Source organism: Schistocerca nitens, chromosome 11 (genome assembly GCF_023898315.1).
Source record: "Schistocerca nitens isolate TAMUIC-IGC-003100 chromosome 11, iqSchNite1.1, whole genome shotgun sequence".
In the NCBI taxonomy this organism is placed as follows: Eukaryota; Metazoa; Arthropoda; class Insecta; order Orthoptera; family Acrididae; genus Schistocerca; species Schistocerca nitens.
Window position 1 is genome coordinate 202,314,670 of NC_064624.1, and position 18,659 is coordinate 202,333,328.

At 42.4% G+C, this 18,659-nt stretch overlaps 1 protein-coding gene across 1 annotated transcript in view; it reads left to right on the forward strand.

The window, feature by feature from the left end:
- LOC126212786 (uncharacterized) overlaps positions 1-18,659 on the forward strand; it is a 292,909-nt gene that overhangs the window by 18,775 nt on the left and 255,475 nt on the right. The window contains exon 2 of the mRNA XM_049940189.1: positions 11,494-11,722. The gene's annotated coding sequence lies outside the window, so the exon portion shown is untranslated. The remainder of the gene's footprint in view (positions 1-11,493; positions 11,723-18,659) is intronic.

An 18,659-nucleotide genomic window follows, 5' to 3' on the forward strand; every position in this document is an offset into this window, starting at 1 on the left:
CGAACCATCGTCATTAAAAAATACGTGGTTCCTCCACACCATCGATTCAGACGAGCGTAATTCTTGTGTCGTGCTGGATTCGAGATTACACGTTGCAAGCCACAGCATCAGAAGCTGGGTTATCGGAAAATACCGTGTGTGACTATTTCGGGTTTTGCCGAGAAGTGTGTTACGTGGTAGTGACAAATGACAGTGTGCCAATTGGTGGACTGAAAATAATAGTAGAAGTAGACGAATCTCATATTGCTAGGACGAAAAAACCGCAGTGGACGACCTTCTAAAAGTGAAGTAGATCACATTTAGGTTTTCGGTGGGATAGAAATAGTCCCGCAAGTGTTTCATTGTGAGGGTATTGTCCCGAGACAAGGTGACTTTAGTGGGTCTCATAAAACACTGCCTGGAACAAAAGTCGTACCAGACTGAAAGCTGAAGGGTTCGACCACGAATTCGTGAACCACTCTGTGGAGTCTCTTCGGATGACGCCAGTGTCCACACCCAGGATATAGAACGGCTGTGGAAGTCTGTCAAGTCTACCATAAAAAGAGAAGTACGTCCAGCGCAGAGGGACGAACTGTACTTCTTCCAGTACCTGTACTTCCACAACTTGCGTTTGCAAGTCGACGCACGTGACACTGCCGATATTCCTGCGTGATATTGGCGGAGTTTACCCCGGCTACCGGAAAAAAGGAATTGCCCCTGTACCTTATACATCACACGGACTGTCACAAGACGATAGCACCGACGATGAGCAATGTAAGTAGTCTCCTTTGAATTTACAAGTGCTTCTCTAAAGCTTTTATTTTGTCGCTAATAACGCGCGGCACGAAACTTCCATAGTCGATGTACTATCGTACGTTCGATATGTATCGTTTGGAGCCCTCCAACTCCGATTGTCAATCATTCTTGTTTTTTCTTAGGCCGGTATTACACTGTCAAATTTCTTTGTCAAAGATTTGTCCGTCAAATATATTTGACAAAGATCTTTGACGTAGCGCTAGAAAGGGGTATTACACTGTCATCAAATTTTCCGTCAAAGTTCAAGATGGCTGACAACAAGTTGTTATTAACCGCAGCAGTTGCACGTACCGCAATTGCATTGTGTGCACATGCGGAAAAGAAGTGGGGGGAAAAAAGGAACCATACATACGAGGTTGACAGTCTTAAATTCCTGTGATTACAACTTGATAAAAAATTAAGTTGGGAGGAGCACACCACAGAACTGCAGAAACGCCTTAACAAATCTGTATTTGCAGTTCTAGTGTTAGCAGACATAGGCAACATAAAAATGAAAAAGCTTTGCCTACTTTCATTCAATAATGTCATATGGTATAATATTTTGGGGTAAATCTTCAAGTCAAACAAAAGTTTTCAGAGTCCAAAAGCGTGTAATACGTATTATTTGTGGAGTAAATTCACGGACGTCCTGCAGAAACCTCTTCAAAGAACTGGGTATGCTAACTACTGCGTCTCAGTATATTTACTCCTTAATGAAATTTGTCCTAAACAATATATCTCTTTTTCCAACAAACAGTTCATACATACAATACCAGGAACAAAAATGATCTGCACAAGGACTTAAAAGCACCTACCAAAAAGGGGTCCACTACTCAGGAACACTCATCTTCAATAATTTGCCAGCAAACATAAAAAATTTAGTTATAAATAAAGATCAGTTTAAAAGGAGCCTGAAAGACTTACTAGTGGCCAACTCCTACTCCATTGACGAAATTTTTAATACAAACAAATGATGTATTGTATTTATTCATACTATTAGTATTTTTATTTCAGCTTTAAAAAAATTGACGTGTCCCACATCCACGAGAATCTCCTCAGCACGGATCTATGGAACGAAAAACTAATCTAATCTTGGTAAAGCCGTGGGTTTTACGACGACACGACAAAAGCATTCAACAAAACTTGTTATGTGTGTTTACAGTGGAAGACGTCAAGTCGTACATCAATTACTTAGTAATGGATGAGCATACATTTCAGTATGTGCTCAGTGAAGTGTATCCTCGTATCACAAAGCACAATATTCACTTAAGAACTGCTACATCTGCAGAAGACAGGCTCGCTGTAACACTCCGATTCCTTTCTACAGGAGGGGGTTAGGTTAGGTTAGATCAGTTCAGGTCTCCAATTCTCTTAATCTATTTTTGTATTCAGGGTGCCTCACGTTGTAAAGCGCCTCATCAGCTTCATACATCTCTATTAATTTTGTAGTCGTCGGCACACACCAAATGTTTATAAAAACACTACAGACGACAGAACGCTGCAGCGATCAGCGATGCTAGCGCTCAATGTGGTAACATGTCACATTGCAGTGAACAGTAGACAAGCGATTTCTTTGTTCAAATCCACAGCGAGGCCCTAGATTTGATCAAATATTGGACGACATTTGACAAAGTTCCTATTACACCATCAAATATCTTTGACAAAGATATTGGACAAAGAAATTTGATAGTGTAATACCGGCCTTACGCTACTGAAATACAAACAATAATACAAGTGATCTGAGGCTTTCCCGGCGAATGTGCTGTATCCAAGGTTCTCGGGTGTCTAGCCGGATCCGATCGTCGAAGTTCCACGATATTTCGGCGGATAACCGTTCCGCCATCATCAGCTGTTATCCGCCGAAATATCGTGGAACTTCGACGATCGGATCCGGCTGGACACCCGAGAACCTTGGATACAACAATAATACATTTAATGCAGCTATAACAATTATTATGATCAATTTTTCTTCACGTCTTCAAGCACAGGACAAAGCAAACTGTTTCATAAGACATATTTTATTTGTGGACCTGAATATAATTTTTGTTTGTACATTGTAGTAAGTCTCCATTTTAAACTGGTAAACTACAAGCGTTGGTAGAGCCCATTTGCCTCGTTAGCACAATTCTGTGTAGTAGACGCCCCTCATCCTCGTCATCCCTTCGACTGCCTGCTTGTTTGGGGAAAAATGCAAAATTTCTTTAGGGAAAGTGCATTTTTAAGATCATTTCGTACGTCGTATTTCCGAGTGCACCAATCATGTTGATAGCATCCTTTTACTTAGATCGTCTGGTTCTGCCTAAGATAAGTAACAATATCTTCTTGAATTCATTTTCTTTTATAAATTAGTCAGGCCACTTTTAACCATATTTTATCACATTTGTTTGATTTGCTGTCTTAGATTAAAAATGGATTTTCTTGTTTGAAGACACTGGTACTTGGTCTAAAGAATTTTAATATTTAGGGGGAAAAATCATCAATTCACAATTTATTGTTCCAACATTTTTTCAACTCTTGCTTCCAACATTTTAAATTTAAAAAATCCACACAAATTTGCAATCAAAATGATTTCCCTTGCAGAAATGTTACATTTAGAAACAAAATTAGTCTACAGTTTGGTATGGGATATGCTAAAACATTAACTGACAAGTGACGTTACTGTTGCAAAAATATGTACATGATTTGGCTGTGCTGTGTTTTATTTGGTATCTACTTTGTTTATGTAGTTTACATATGAAGTGCCTTTTTCCATTGTATCTTTAGGCGTGGCAGTATGATCATTTGAGTTGAAATGACAGGTGATGTAATACTTCCTTGTCCAGCTCAGTCATAAAGTTCTTTCTTCAAACATTTTAGAGCAATCTGTGTTCTTGATGGTTCCCTGTTTATGAAAGTTTTGAAAATGTGGTTCTGTCATGAGCAAACGCAACTTTTCTTCCAGAATGAGATTTTCTCTCTACAGTGGAGTCTGCGCTGATATGAAACTTCCTGGCAGATTAAAACTGTGTGCCGGACTGAGACTCGAACTCGGGACCTTTGCCTTTCGCCGGCAAGTGCTCTACCAACTGAGCTACCCAGCATGACTCACGCCCCGTCCTCACAGCTTTACTTCTGCCAGTACCTCGTCTCCTACCTTCTAAACTTAACAGAAGCTCTCCTGCGAACCTTGCAGAATTAACACTCCTGAAACAAAGGATATTGTGGAGATATGGCTTAGCCACAGCCTGGGGGATGTTTCCAGAAGAGTTGTTTATGCCATGCCAATCAATGATGTGTGGACACTACAGGGTCCTGGCTTCAGTGTGTGCCTGCAGGTACAGCAACAATGGGGTATACTTGAAAGGGTGTATCATTCCTTATGCTTTAGGGCAGAGAGGTGCATTGTCACAAATGGACACCACATTTAACACCACCTGTAAACAAGTGTTTATCACAGAAAGTACGCATTTCCAGACCCATGTTTATTGGACTTCTTCTTTTTAACACCCTGTATATTTATTCTTCATGTTAATATTTCTGTCAATACTTAGGCCTACAGTAATGTAAATACCATAATCTCAAAAAAATGGTATCATAATGCATAGATTCTTTGTGTATTGTGTGACAGATAATAAATAAAACCCACTGAAGATGAAGAAGCTAACCCTGAAACACATATGGTAAGTAAAACAAAAAAAAAAATTGTGTTTGCTTAAGGCAGAACCACATTTCCTTATTACATATTAGGGAGCAAAAGTGGCTGAGGAAAGAGCTTTGACCACTCCAGGCATGTCAATAGTATTTGTAAACAAGCACCAATATCACTTGGGTCATGAACAGTGGGTGGTACTGGTTGTTTGTCGGCATCAATTGCTTCTGATTCTAGGTTTTCTGCTTGGTCTCCTAAATTCATAAAAGTCTTACTGTTCATTTTAGTGTTTTTTCTTCTGCTGTCTGTTGTTACGATCTAACACAAATTAAAAAAAAAACATGTTCATGTATATATTTCTTTCCATCTGTGTAACTTATTTATCCTGAGACACGGTTAGTCATTTGAAGACACTGTGTGAAAATTCCTGACAGGAATAGAAAAAAAAATCATCATCATCATCCTCCTCGACTGTTTCCAACCTTTGGCTGGGTCTGTGTGGAACATAGGCCTCTCCATCGTCTTCTGTCACCACCATCTCTCTGTCTTCACCTCAGTCCAGTCTACTCCTTTCTTCTGGACACATTCCTCTACTCCTTTCAGCCATCTGTCTCTCGGTCTTCCTCGTGGTCTCTTTCCTTCCAGTTTCATCTCGTGCATCCTTCTGGGTATCGACTTCTCCCCCATTCTCGTAACGTGTCCATACCATCTCAACCTTGATTTCTCTGTCTCCTCCTGTAATGGTTTCACCTTCATTAACTCTCAGATCCTCTCATTTCTTAACCTGTCTATCTTTGTCACTACAATACTGTTTCTCAAGAATTTCAACTCACTAGCTTATACTTTGCTTTTTTCTCTTCCTTTCATAACCCAGGTTTCTGATGCACATGTCAGGGCTGGGATGTAGTATGACCAGTAATAACCTTTTACTGGTTTGGGGTAAATCCTTGCTCCATATCAGGCTTCTGACACTCTTCTGAAATGCTTCTGCTTTTCTCCCCGCTTGTTTATTTCTCTGTCGTTTTTTCCATCTTCCTGTATCAGGCTTCCTAGGCACTTGAAACTCCACTCTCCTCAATCGTTCCTCACCAATTGTTATTCCAGTTGTTCCTCTGTCCATCTTTCTTGATGTGATAATCATCTCATCTTTGCTTATACTAAATTTCATCCCATATTCTTGGGGGGGGGGGGGGGGGGAGCTTAACAAACATATGTCCCTTATAAAAGTACAAGATTATGTTATAATTTCATAAATAATTAAGGAACTTAACCATTGTGTGAAAGCAAAAGCAACTATTTAGGCCTAAATTCAACAGACTGTTCTGATGGATTGGAGTTATCTTTCAGATTACTTTTCCTTTGTCCATTTTCAGCATACATTTCCATTGTTGTTGTCTCATTCAGGAATGTAGGATTCCAGAATTTATTGTTGTACAAATAAAACATGCAGCTGTCATCAAATGAGGACATCTAAATCTACATCTATACTCTGCAACCCACTGTGAAGTGCATGGCAGAGGGTACATCCCATTGTTCTAGTTATTAGGTTTTCCCATTCGATATACATCTGGAGCACAGGAAGACTGATTGTTTGAATGCCTCTATACGTGCTGAAAGTAATTTTTTTGAATCATCAGAATCCCTGTAGGAGTGATATGTAGGGGGTTGCAGTATACTCCTAGAATCATTATTTAAAGTCAGTTCTTGGAACTGTTTCCATCTAATCTTTAGAAGTCTGCAAGTTCAGTTGTTTCGACATCTCGGTGACACTCTCGCATGGGTCAAACCGACCTGAGACCATTTGTGCTGCCATTCTCTGTCTACATTCAATATCTCCTGCTAGACCTGTAGTGTGTGGGTCCCACACACTTTAGCAATATGCCAGAATGGGTTGCATGAGTGATTTGTAAGCAGTCTTTTTTTTCCAATTGCACAATTTTACGTTTCTGGATATTTAAAGCCAGCCATTGCACCACTTTGAAATCTTATCAAGGTGTGACTGAATAGTTGTACAGTTTCATTCAGACTATTGTAGATAACTGCATCATCTGTGAAAAGTCTGAGGTTACTATTAATATTGTCTGCAAGGTCATTAATATAAATATGAAGAGCAAGGGACCTAACACATTTCACAGCAGTACACCCAAAGTTACTTCTACATCTGATGATGGTTCTCCATCCGAGGTAACGTGCTGCTCTGTCCTCGCAAACAAGGAACCCTCAATCCAGTCACATATTTTGTCTGTTACCCTATATGATCGTACTTTTCACAATAAGTGTATGTGCGTCATTGAGTCAAATGCTTTTTGGAAATCGAGAAATACTGCACGTAGCTGACTGTCTCGATCCGTGGCTTTCAGGATGTCCGCTTAGAAAAGTGCCAGTTGGGTTTCGCGTGATCAGTGTTTCCAAAATCTGTGCTCGTTGGTATGGAGGAGGTCACTCTGTTTGAGATACCTCATTACGCTTGAGCTCAGAATATGTTCTAAGATTCTACAACAAATCGATGTCGAGGGAATTGGGAAAGTTGGACGTAATGGGTTTAATGCCTTCAAACTCACTTTTTGGTTTCCTTGTAGTAATTCATTAAAATTTCTGTATACTGTGAGATCTCTTATTTGAGTCCCAATGAAAAATTCTTCATTAATTTTAGCCTCACCAGCTTGTGATAAACTACTCTTTGTATACACAAATGCTCTTCCCAGTGTTTGCATAGTTTTTGGTCAAACAAAGTTTTATATCAGTGGACACAAGAAAGTTTCTTTGGATCTACAAGTGGTACATTTTTAACATTCTTCATATCAGGTTCATAGTATTCATGCGTTGACCATTCTCTTGCACTTTTAATTCATGGCAGTGCATATGAAGCAGCAAAACTTGGTATAACCTGCTTGTAGGCTTGTAAAAACAGCTGTAACTTTTTAATCTCTGCACGTATGCCAACAATGTCTGCTGTTGTTGTTGTTGTTGTGGTCTTCAGTCCTGAGACTGGTTTGATGCAGCTCTCCATGCTACTCTATCCTGTGCAAGCTTCTTCATCTCCCAGTACCCAACCTATATCCTTCTGAATCTGCTTAGTGTATTCATCTCTTGGTCTCCCTCTACGATTTTTACCCTCCACGCTGCCCTCCAATGCTAAATTTGTGATCCCTTGATGCCTCAAAACATGTCCTACCAACCGATCCCTTCTTCTAGTCAAGTTGTGCCACAAACTTCTCTTCTCCCCAATCCTATTCAATACCTCCTCATTAGTTACGTGATCTACCCACCTTATCTTCAGCATTCTTCTGTAGCACCACATTTCAAAAGCTTCTATTCTCTTCTTGTCCAAACTGGTTATCGTCCATGTTTCACTTCCATACATGGCTACACTCCATACAAATACTTTCAGAAACGACTTCCTGACACTTAAATCTATACTCGATGTTAACAAATTTCTCTTCTTCAGAAACGCTTTCCTTGCCATTGCCAGTCTACATTTTATATCCTCTCTACTTCGACCATCATCAGTTATTTTACTCCCTAAATAGCAAAACTCCTTTACTACTTTAAGTGTCTCATTTCCTAATCTAATCCTCTCAGCATCACCCGATTTAATTTGACTACATTCCATTATCCTTGTTTTGCTTTTGTTGATGTTCATCTTTTATCCTCCTTTCAAGACACTGTCCATTCCGTTCAACTGCTCTTCCAAGTCCTTTGCTGTCTCTGACAGAATTACAATGTCATCGGCGAACCTCAAAGTTTTTACTTCTTCTCCATGAATTTTAATACCTACTCCGAATTTTTCTTTTGTTTCCTTTACTGCTTGCTCAGTATACAGATTGAATAACATCGGGGAGAGGCTACAACCCTGTCTCACTCCTTTCCCAACCACTGCTTCCCTTTCATGCCCCTCGACTCTTATAACTGTCATCTGGTTTCTGTACAAATTGTAAATAGCCTTTCGCTCCCTGTATTTTACCCCTGCCACCTTCAGAACTTGAAAGAGAGTATTCCAGTTAATGTTGTCAAAAGCTTTCTCTAAGTCTACAAATGCTAGAAACGTAGGTTTGTCTTTTCTTAATCTTTCTTCTAAGATAAGTCGTAAGGTTAGTATTGCCTCACGTGTTCCAACATTTCTACGGAACCCAAACTGATCTTCCCCGAGGTCCGCTTCTACCAGTTTTTCCATTCGTCTGTAAAGAATTCGCGTTAGTATTTTGCAGCTGTTACTTATTAAACTGATAGTTCGGTAATTTTCACATCTGTCAACACCTGCTTTCTTTGGTATTGGAATTATTATATTCTTCTTGAAGTCTGTGGGTATTTCGCCTGTCTCATACATCTTGCTCACCAGATGGTAGAGTTTTGCCATGACTGGCTCTCCCAAGGCCATCAGTAGTTCTAATGGAATGTTGTCTACTCCCGGGGCCTTGTTTCGACTCAGGTCTTTCAGTGCTCTGTCAAACTCTTCACGCAGTATCTTATCTCCCATTTCATCTTCATCTGCATCCTCTTCCATTTCCATAATATTGTCCTTAAGTACATCGCCCTTGTATAAACCCTCTTTATACTCCTTCCACCTTTCTGCCTTCCCTTCTTTGCTTAGAACTGGGTTGCCATCTGAGCTCTTGATATTCAAAGTGGTTCTCTTTTCTCCAAAGGTCTCTTTAATTTTCCTGTAGGCAGTATCTATCTTACTCCAAGTGAGACAAGCCTCTACATCCTTACATTTGTCCTCTAGCCATCCCTGCTTAGCCATTTTGCACTTCCTCTCGATCTCATTTTTGAGATGTCTGTATTCCTTTTTGCCTGCTTCATTTACTGCATTTTTATATTTTCTCCTTTCATCAATTAAATTCAATATCTCTTCTGTTACCCAAGGATTTCTACTATCCCTTGTCTTTTTACCTACTTGATCCTCTGCTGCCTTCACTACTTCATCCCTCAGAGCTACCCATTCTTCTTCTACTGTAATTCTTTCCCCCATTCCTGTCAATTGTTCCCTTATGCTCTCCCTGAAACTCTGTACAACCTCTGGTTCTTTCAGTTTATCCAGGTCCCATCTCCTTAAATTCCCACCTTTTTGCAGTTTCTTCAGTTTCAATCTGCAGTTCATAACCAATAGATTGTGGTCAGAATCCACATCTGCCTCTGGAAATGTCTTACAATTTAAAACCTGGTTCCTAAATCTCTGTCTTACCATTATATAATCTATCTGATACCTTTTAGTATCTCCAGGATTCTTCCAGGTATACAACCTTCTTTTATGATTCTTGAACCAAGTGTTAGCTATGATTAAGTTATGCTCTGTGCAAAATTCTACCAGATGGCTTCCTCTTTCATTTCTTCCCCCCAATCCATATTCACCTACTATGTTTCCTTCTCTCCCTTTTCCTACTGACGAATTCCAGTCACCCATGACTATTAAATTTTCGTCTCCCTTCACTACCTGAATAATTTCTTTTATCTCGTCATACATTTCATCAATTTCTTCATCATCTGCAGAGCTAGTTGGCATATAAACTTGTACTACTGTAGTAGGCATGGGCTTCGTGTCTATCTTGGCCACAATAATGCGTTCACTATGCTGTTTGTAGTAGCTAACCCGCACTCCTATTTTTTTATTCATTATTAAACCTACTCCTGCATTACCCCTATTTGATTTTGTATTTATAACCCTGTAATCACCTGACCAAAAGTCTTGTTCCTCCTGCCACCGAACTTCACTAATTCCCACTATATCTAACTTTAACCTATCCATTTCCCTTTTTAAATTTTCTAACCTACCTGCCCGATTAAGGGATCTGACATTCCACGCTCCGATCCGTAGAACGCCAGTTTTCTTTCTCCTGATAACGACGTCCTCTTGAGTAGTCCCCGCCCAGAGATTCGAATGGGGGACTATTTTACCTCCGGAATATTTTACCCAAGAGGACGCCATCATCATTTAACCATACAGTAAAGCTGCATGCCCTCGGGAAAAATTACGGCTGTAGTTTCCCCTTGCTTTCAGCCGTTTGCAGTAACTGCACAGCAAGGCCGTTTTGGTTAGTGTTACAAGGCCAGATCAGTCAATCATCCAGACTGTTGCCCCTGCAACTACTGAAAAGGCTGCTGCCCCTCTTCAGGAACCACACGTTTGTCTGGCCTCTCAACAGATACCCCTCCGTTGTGGTTGCACCTACGGTACGGCTATCTGTATCGCCGAGGCACGCAAGCCTCCCCACCAACGGCAAGGTCCATGGTTCATGGGGGGGCAATGTCTGCTATAGTATACAAATTCAACAGAAGTTTCATACTCTGAGTTTCTTTCATTTGCTTTGCGCGGAAAATTGGCAAATGAAAGAAACCCACAGCATGAAACTTCTGTTGAATTTGTATACTACAGCAGACATTGTTAGCATATATCCATTGTGACTCCTTTTTAAATTTGGTCAGTAAGTATGTGAAATATAAAAAATCAAAATTTTGTTCTCCTGGGAGCTGTTAGATAGGCAACTTGCAAATTGGTTTGTGAACTGTGCGCTGGGTTATGGTATAGTTTGTTAGTAACATAGATAGAGAGCAATCAGAGATATGGTCTTTGGACAGTGAATAGCTTAGCAGTTTTTGAACCGTGCAACCAACCTCTAAGATCAGCAGCCCAAGCCGAACAATACATTGGTAGTGCCAGTTATCTCCATATAGGTAATAGGGGCTATGAAACAAAACACATTGATATAATTTGTATGCTTCCAATAGATTATTGATATTAATAAATACTTGTATCATTTGTTGTTAATGACTTGTCAGTTAACTTCTCCGATAAATTTCAGTTTATATCGGGGAGGGGGGGGGGGGAATATTTGTAGCTATGGTGAGGATATTGAAAATGTTCTGTAATTACCTTTTATTATAAGATCAGCAAACAATGTAACATGACAGATTTAAGAAACTAACAGAACTAATTAACATTACCTGTAATGGCATTTCTCGAAATGTAGACAATGTAAGTAAATGGACTGCAAATTAGTGAGTAATTAGTCATGCATTGGCAACTTCACTTACAGTTTCCGAAAAAGGAAAATCACTGTCCCTCCTTACAATTTGTCTCTGACTGTACACAGAGTCGAAGCTCTCGGTATCTGGGTCTTCGACCGCCGAGCTCTCCGGCAGATCCGTCGGCTGGCGTGACGCCCGGCACGGGGACTGTCGGGCGGTGGCAGCGGCTCATCCGAGGCCGTCACGGACCTCGCGGCCTCGCCACTGGATAATCCACGAAGTCTGACCCGACACCACTGCTGCCGGTGGAAAGCGACGGCCGACTGCACCCGTTTCGGAGAAACACACGACCGGGTGAGACGGAGTTCTGTGGCATCGAGATTGCTTCCTGTGGAGTGAGTTGGTCCAGTGGGCACAGAATGTGGACAGAGAGCAAACTGAAGAGAGGCGGAAGTAATGAGCAGAAGCAGAAATGAGGTTAACGAGGCACTTATGTCAAAATTTGGAGTCAGAAAGTATCAACTTGTAGGTATGCTGATATCTCAGAAAATAAATAATGCAAGGCCAAACAGTAAACTGGAAATAAGAAGCAGTGCAGCACAGGCAAGAGGGTATTCTTCAGTAATGGAGGTCTGCTAGTATTTTACATCTCTAGGTCTTAATTTGAGCGTGTACTGGATGGTTCTAATTAAAGTATAGCTACTCACGAAGGTCCAGTACGGACTGTAATTATTGTATGGCAGTGAAACTTGGTAGATATTCTAATTTATTAATACGGAAAAAAATACTTCCGGTTTTGGCCACCAGGTGCAAATCTGGTGCTGTATGTTGTTTGTATGACTGTTTGAGATCCAGTGTCTCATTTGATGAGCTGTAATGTGAATGAACAGTACGACCGTCGAGAAGAGAGACCGTGCACCGTTATTAAAACTGTTTTATGTGAATAGCAGCAGTTGATGTTCTGCATTGAGAAAGTATCGCTGACTGGAAGGTCTGAGGTGAGGCACGATGTCATTAAAGGTTTTAAAGAAAATGACGATGAAATTCAAAAATATGGGTGAAGTTGGCCCCTGGAAGAGGAAGGCGTCCTATACCAGTGGTGGTTGTTGATTAGGTTGCTGTTGCTATAGCACATGTCCCAGATAGTGCTTGTGCAGTGTAACGAGAACCGGCTGTGTTCTGAGTTTACTCTTTGTTTTGTGGCACAGATAGAACTTGACGGCACTTCGTTCTGTGGAGTGATGAGGTGCATTTTACACTCCAGGATGCAGTGAATACACCGAACAGTTGAATATGGGGAACTGTTAAACTGCATGTTGTACACGAAGAGTCGTTGCATTTGCCGTATGCGACTGTGTGGTGTGGATTCGCGAGCATCTTTATTCTCAGTCCGTTCGTCTTTGAAGAGAATACACCCAGAGGGCCTGTCGGGTGGTCTGTGACATCTGCACATTATCGAGACAGCCTCGTACGGCACGGTGCTTCGAAATTTGCAAGAGTGCAGGTGTCTGTAAATCACTTGTTTTCGTGCAAGGTAGGGCAACACCTCGTGTCACTCACCCAGTGAAAGATCTGCTTAATGCGACCTTCCGAAACGTATTATCCCCAGAAGTTTTCCAAATGTTTGGCCTGCGAGACCACTCGGTCTGAATCCGACTGCCTTTTGGCTGTGGGGATGTCTGATGAAAGAATGCATTTACCGGGACCACGTTTGGTATCTACCCGATCTGAAGGCCAGTATACGGGAACACATTGCTCAGATTCCATTGGAATTGCTCCGAGCAACTGTCGATCGCGTCACGTTACGGATACGGCACCTCGTCGATGTCTCCGGTGCTCCTATTGAACAAATTGTGTAAGCGGCAGTTAATAGTAAAATCGACATTAGGCCTTTCTCAATTGTTTTGCCTTTTTTGCCCACATCCCCTTCTTACTCTGTTAAATGGGAAAAAATTTCTATGCACCTTTCTTGCATTCACAGTACCAGATTTGTTCCTGGTGGCCAAAATTGGAACTAATTTTTTGCCAGCCTAAATTGGCAGAGTTTCACTGCCATAAGAAATTTACAACCCACACTGGACCTCCGTGAGTAGCTGCACTTCAATTATAACCACCCAGAATGTCTGGGGCACAGCAAAGTAAGGACAGAACAGCGTAGAATCGAAGCGTTTCAGATATGGTATTACAGAAGTGTGGTGAAAATCGAGTGGGTCTACACCTACATCCATACTCCGCAAGCCACCTGATGGTGTGTGGTGGAGGGTACCTTGAGTACCTCTGTCAGTTCTCCTTTTTATTCCAGTATCGTATTGTTCGTGGAAAGGAAGATTGTCGGTATACCTCTGTGTGGGCTCTAATCTCTCTGATTTTATACTCACGGTCTCTTCGCGAGATATACGTAGGAGGAAGCAATATACTGCTCGACTCCTCGGTGAAGGTATGTTCTAGAAACTTCTATGAAAGCCCGTACCGAGCTACTGAGCGTCTCTCTTGCAGAATCTTCCACAGGAGTTTATCTATCACCTCCGCAACGCTTTCGCGATTACTAAATGATCCTGTAACGAAGCGCGCTGCTCTCCGTTGGATCTTCTCTATCTCTTCTATCAACCCTATCTGGTACGGATCCCACACTGGTGAGCAATATTCGAGCAGTGGGCGAACAAGCGTACTGTAACCTACTTCCTTTGTTTTCAGATTGCATTTCCTTAGGATTCTTCCAATGAATCTCAGTCTGGCATCTGCTTTACCAACGATCGACTTTATATGATCATTCCATTCTAAATCACTCCTAATGCCTACTCCCAGATAATTTATGGAATTAACTGCTTCCAGTTGCTGACCTGCTATATTGTAGCTAAATGATAAGGGATCTATCTTTCTATGTATTCGCAGTACATTAGACTTGTCTACATTGAGATTCAGTTGCCATTCCCTGCACCATGCATCAATTCGCTGCAGATCCCCCTGCATTTCAGTACAATTTTCCATTGTTACAACCTCTCGATATACCACAGCATCATCCGCAAAAATCCTCAGTGAACTTCCGTTGTTATCCACAAGGTATTTATGTATATTGTGAATAGCAACGGTCCTACGACACTCCCTTGCGGCACACCTGAAATCACTCTTACTTCGGAAGACCTCTCTCCATTGAGAATGACATGCTGTGTTCTGTTATCTAGGAACTCTTCAATCCAATCACACAATTGGTCTGATAGTCCATATGCTCTTACTTTGTTCACTAAACGATTGTGGGGAACTGTATCGAACGCCTTGCGGAAGTTGAGAAACACGGCACCTACCTGGGAACCCGTGTCTATGGTCCTCTGAGTCTCGTGGACGAATAGCGCGAGCTGGGTTTCACACGACCGTCTTTTTCAAAACCCGTGCTGATTCCTACAGAGTAGATTTCTAGTCTCCAGAAAAGTCATTATACTCGAACATAATACGTGTTCCAAAATTCTACAACTGATTGACGTTAGAGATATAGGTCTATAGTTCTGCACATCTGTTCGACGTCCCTTCTTCAAAATGGGGATGACGTGTGCCTTTTTCCAATCCTTTGGAACGCTACGCTCTTCTAGAGACCTACTGTACACCGCTGCAAGAAGGGGGGCAACTTCCTTCGCATACTCTGTGTAAAATCGAACTGGCATCCCATCAGGTCCAGCTGCCTTTCCTCTTTTGAGCGATTTTAATTATTTCTCTATCCCTCTTTCGTCTATTTCGATATCTACCATTTTGTCATCTGTGCGACAATCTAGAGTAGGAACTACAGCGCAGCCTTCCTCTGTGAAACAGCTTTGGAAAAAGATATTTAGTATTTCGGCCTTTAGTCTGTCATCCTCTGTTTCAGTACCATTTTGGTCACACGGTGTCTGGACATTTTGTTTTGATCTACCTACCGCTTTGACATAAGACCAAAATTTCTTAGGATTTTCTGCCAAGTCAGTACATAGAACTTGACTTTCAAATTCATTGAATGCCTCTCACATAGGCCTCCTCACACTACATTTCGCTTCGTGTAATTTTTGTTTGTCTGTGAGGCTTTGGCTATATATTTATGTTTGCTGTGAAGTTCTGTTTGCTTCCGCAGCAGTTTTCTAACTCCGTTGTTGTACCACGGTGGCTCTTTTCCATCTCTTACGATCTTGCTTGGCACATACTCATCTAATGCATATTGTATGATGGTTTTGAACTTTGTCCACTGATCCTCTACACTATCTGTACTTGAGACAAAACTTTTGTGTTGAGCTGTCAGGTACTCTGAAATCTGCTTTTTGTCACTTTCGCAAAACAGAAAAATCTTCCTACCTTTTTTAATATTTCTATTTACGGCTGAAATCATCGATGCAGTAACAGCTTTATGATCGCCGATTCCCTGTTCTGCGTTAACTGTTTCAAATAATTCGGGTCTGTTTGTCACCAGAAGGTCTAATACGTTATCGCCACGAGTCGGTTCTCTGTTTAACTGCTCAAGGTAGTTTTCAGATAAAGCACTTCAAAAAATTTCACTGGATTCTTTGTCCCTGCCACCCGTTATAAACGTTTGAGTCTCCCAGTATATATCCGGCAAATTAAAATCTCCACCCAGAACTAAAACTTGGTGGGGAAATCTACTCGAAATACTTTCCATATTTTCCTTCAGCTGCTCTGCCACAATAGCTGCATCCAATACAGACATCCAATTACCATGTTTGAGCCTACTTTAACCATGACTTTCACCCAAATTATTTCACATCTCGGATCTCCGTCAATTTCCTTCGATACTATTGCACTTTTTAGCGCTATTAACACGCCTCCCCCTTCACTGTCCAGCCTGTCTCTGCGGTCAATAAGGTAAGAAGTGATGTACTGCCAGGGAAGAAAGGAGAGTGGAAAAGATTGACTAGCAAAAGGAACAGGCTTCCAGGGTGTGTTCTAAGGTATCGGGGAATAGCTTCTGTCGTGCTAGACGAGCTGTAGAGAGTAAAAACTGTAGGGGAACCCAGAGTTTGGAAGACATTCAACAAACAATGGGAGGTTTTGGGTGTCAGTGCTGCTCTGAGATGATGAGGTTGCCACAGGAGAGGCATACAAGAACTTAGGCTTATTTTCTGACCCCAACTTCCTGAATGCTATTTCTGCAATTGAAACTCTTGTGCTTCAACAACAGGAACAGCGTTCCCATCCGAGGAAGCTGTCCTAGCTACTCCTGGCCCATCCCCCCGCTCCCTCCCCTTTTCAACTCCTCACAGCTTCCCAACTGTGCCTTGCCGACTTAATCTGCTTGCACATCCCCAGAAATGTCCACCACCCTCGGCGAAACACACTGCTCCCGAAGGCACACACTGTTGTCAGCCTTTCTGCCAAAACTCTGACCCCTGCAAGCCTAAGTTCAACTGTGCCAAACTTTTGAAGGACCATCTTCACTTAATTCATTTTTTACAGTGGAAACATTTCTCCACCACACACCCCGCCGGCAACAGCCGACCGAAACTTCAGATAGAACCCTGTTTAAAACGGTTGTAATCTCCCTCCGAACGTGATCCTTCTGCCCTGAGACACACTTGTCCCCCAGTAACCTCTCTGGAATACCTCATTTCTAACCCGGTCTCACCTTCCTTTCCTCAATCCCTCGACAGTAGTCCGACATCACTCCTACTGGCCACACGGCTGCCCGTAATCTGAAAACTGATCCAGACCGTATCACACTTCCCGGAGACAGAGGCTCCGACACGGCGGTCGAAAATTGTAGCGACTGTGACCGAGGATCTCTTCCAGCTTTCCGACATTCCTGCATACGAACCACGAGACAGTCACTCCGTCGCAGGTGTCCGATAGGACCCGTGGCAGCTTCTCGGTGCTTCGGGTCCTTCCGAAAACCTGACTCCTGAGTCCGTCACTCTCCTCATCCCAGCAACCCCTCACATCCTACCTTTTACATACTCCCACCTTCAAACGATTGTCCCTGGCCTCCTATTGTGAGCGGCATTCCGTAACTAATGAAACACGTTTTTTTTTTTCTGAGAGTGGGATGGTTTTACTCAGAATTCCAGTACACCATATTATTCCCCACTCTTTTGGCTACAAAATCCTAATTTTCGAGATAATATCTGTGCAGTGTGCCTTGTGTCACATTACTGGGAGAGCCCGCTCGCCACTTTATTGGTCGGTGTCAGATCCGAAGTCTCGCTGCACTGGTAACGTCCCCACTCCTCACTGTCCACGTACTGTTTCCTGCAGAGTTCACCTTTCATCGGCCCAGATAGGTGGAAGTCGGAAGGTACGAGATCCGGGCCGTAGGGCAGACGAGGAAGAACAGTCCGGTGAAGTTTTGTGAGCTCCTCTGGCTGTGCAGACTCGTGTGAGGCCGCGGAGAGTGAGAAGTTCTCTTGCATTTTTGTGCTGACAGACACTGAAATTGTTTCTTCAGTTTCGTGAGAGTAGCACAGTATGCTTCCGAGTTGACTGTCGCACTACGAGGGAGGACATCGAACGTAATAAACCCTTCAGAGCCCCAGATGACACCACATCTTTACTGGCCGAGCGTGTGGCTCTGAACTTTTTCTTCGCAGGAGAGACAGTGTGGCATCTCTCTGCGGATTGCCGTTTCTTTCCGGTTCGAAGTGACAGACGCACATCTTAATGCCTTTGACAATGTTTGACAAAAATTACCGCAATTGGCCTATTAACACGGAAACAGTTCTACGCGAATGGTCCTCTATTGCCCTTTACGGTCTCCTGTTAGACGGCGGGCAACCCAACCGGCACGTACCTTTGAGTACCGCAACTGGTGAACGACTGTGCTAACACTACCGGTTGCACGGTCAGGTGTCTAATTGCGATCCGTCGATCACCTCGAATGAGAGTGGCCGCACTTTCTGAAATTGCAGGAGTCACAGCTACGTGTGGCTGGCTGCGTACGGAAGATCTGACAGGTTCGTGTGACCGAATCGTGACGACGACGGACGTCTCGCGAGATGACTTGTCGTGCTTTTGTTTGCTGCCAGATCTCCGTAGACATTCTGCGAGTGCCTGTGAATATATGCGATGCTCTGGTTTCCCGCCAAAAGAAACTTGGTGGGAACTTTCCGCTTGAAACTAATGGGCCGAAGTGAGAATATTCCACGATGTCTGACAGGAAATGCTGCATTTTTTCAACCAAAATTGGCCAAGAAAAAAGGTGTTGCATCACTCATTGTATGCCCATTATATCAGGTTACCTTCCATTCGGAAAGTGGGTGCACTCGGCGACTGTTATGTGACTTAAAAATTATAGTGTGTAGCAATCGGTCATCCTTTTTTAGAT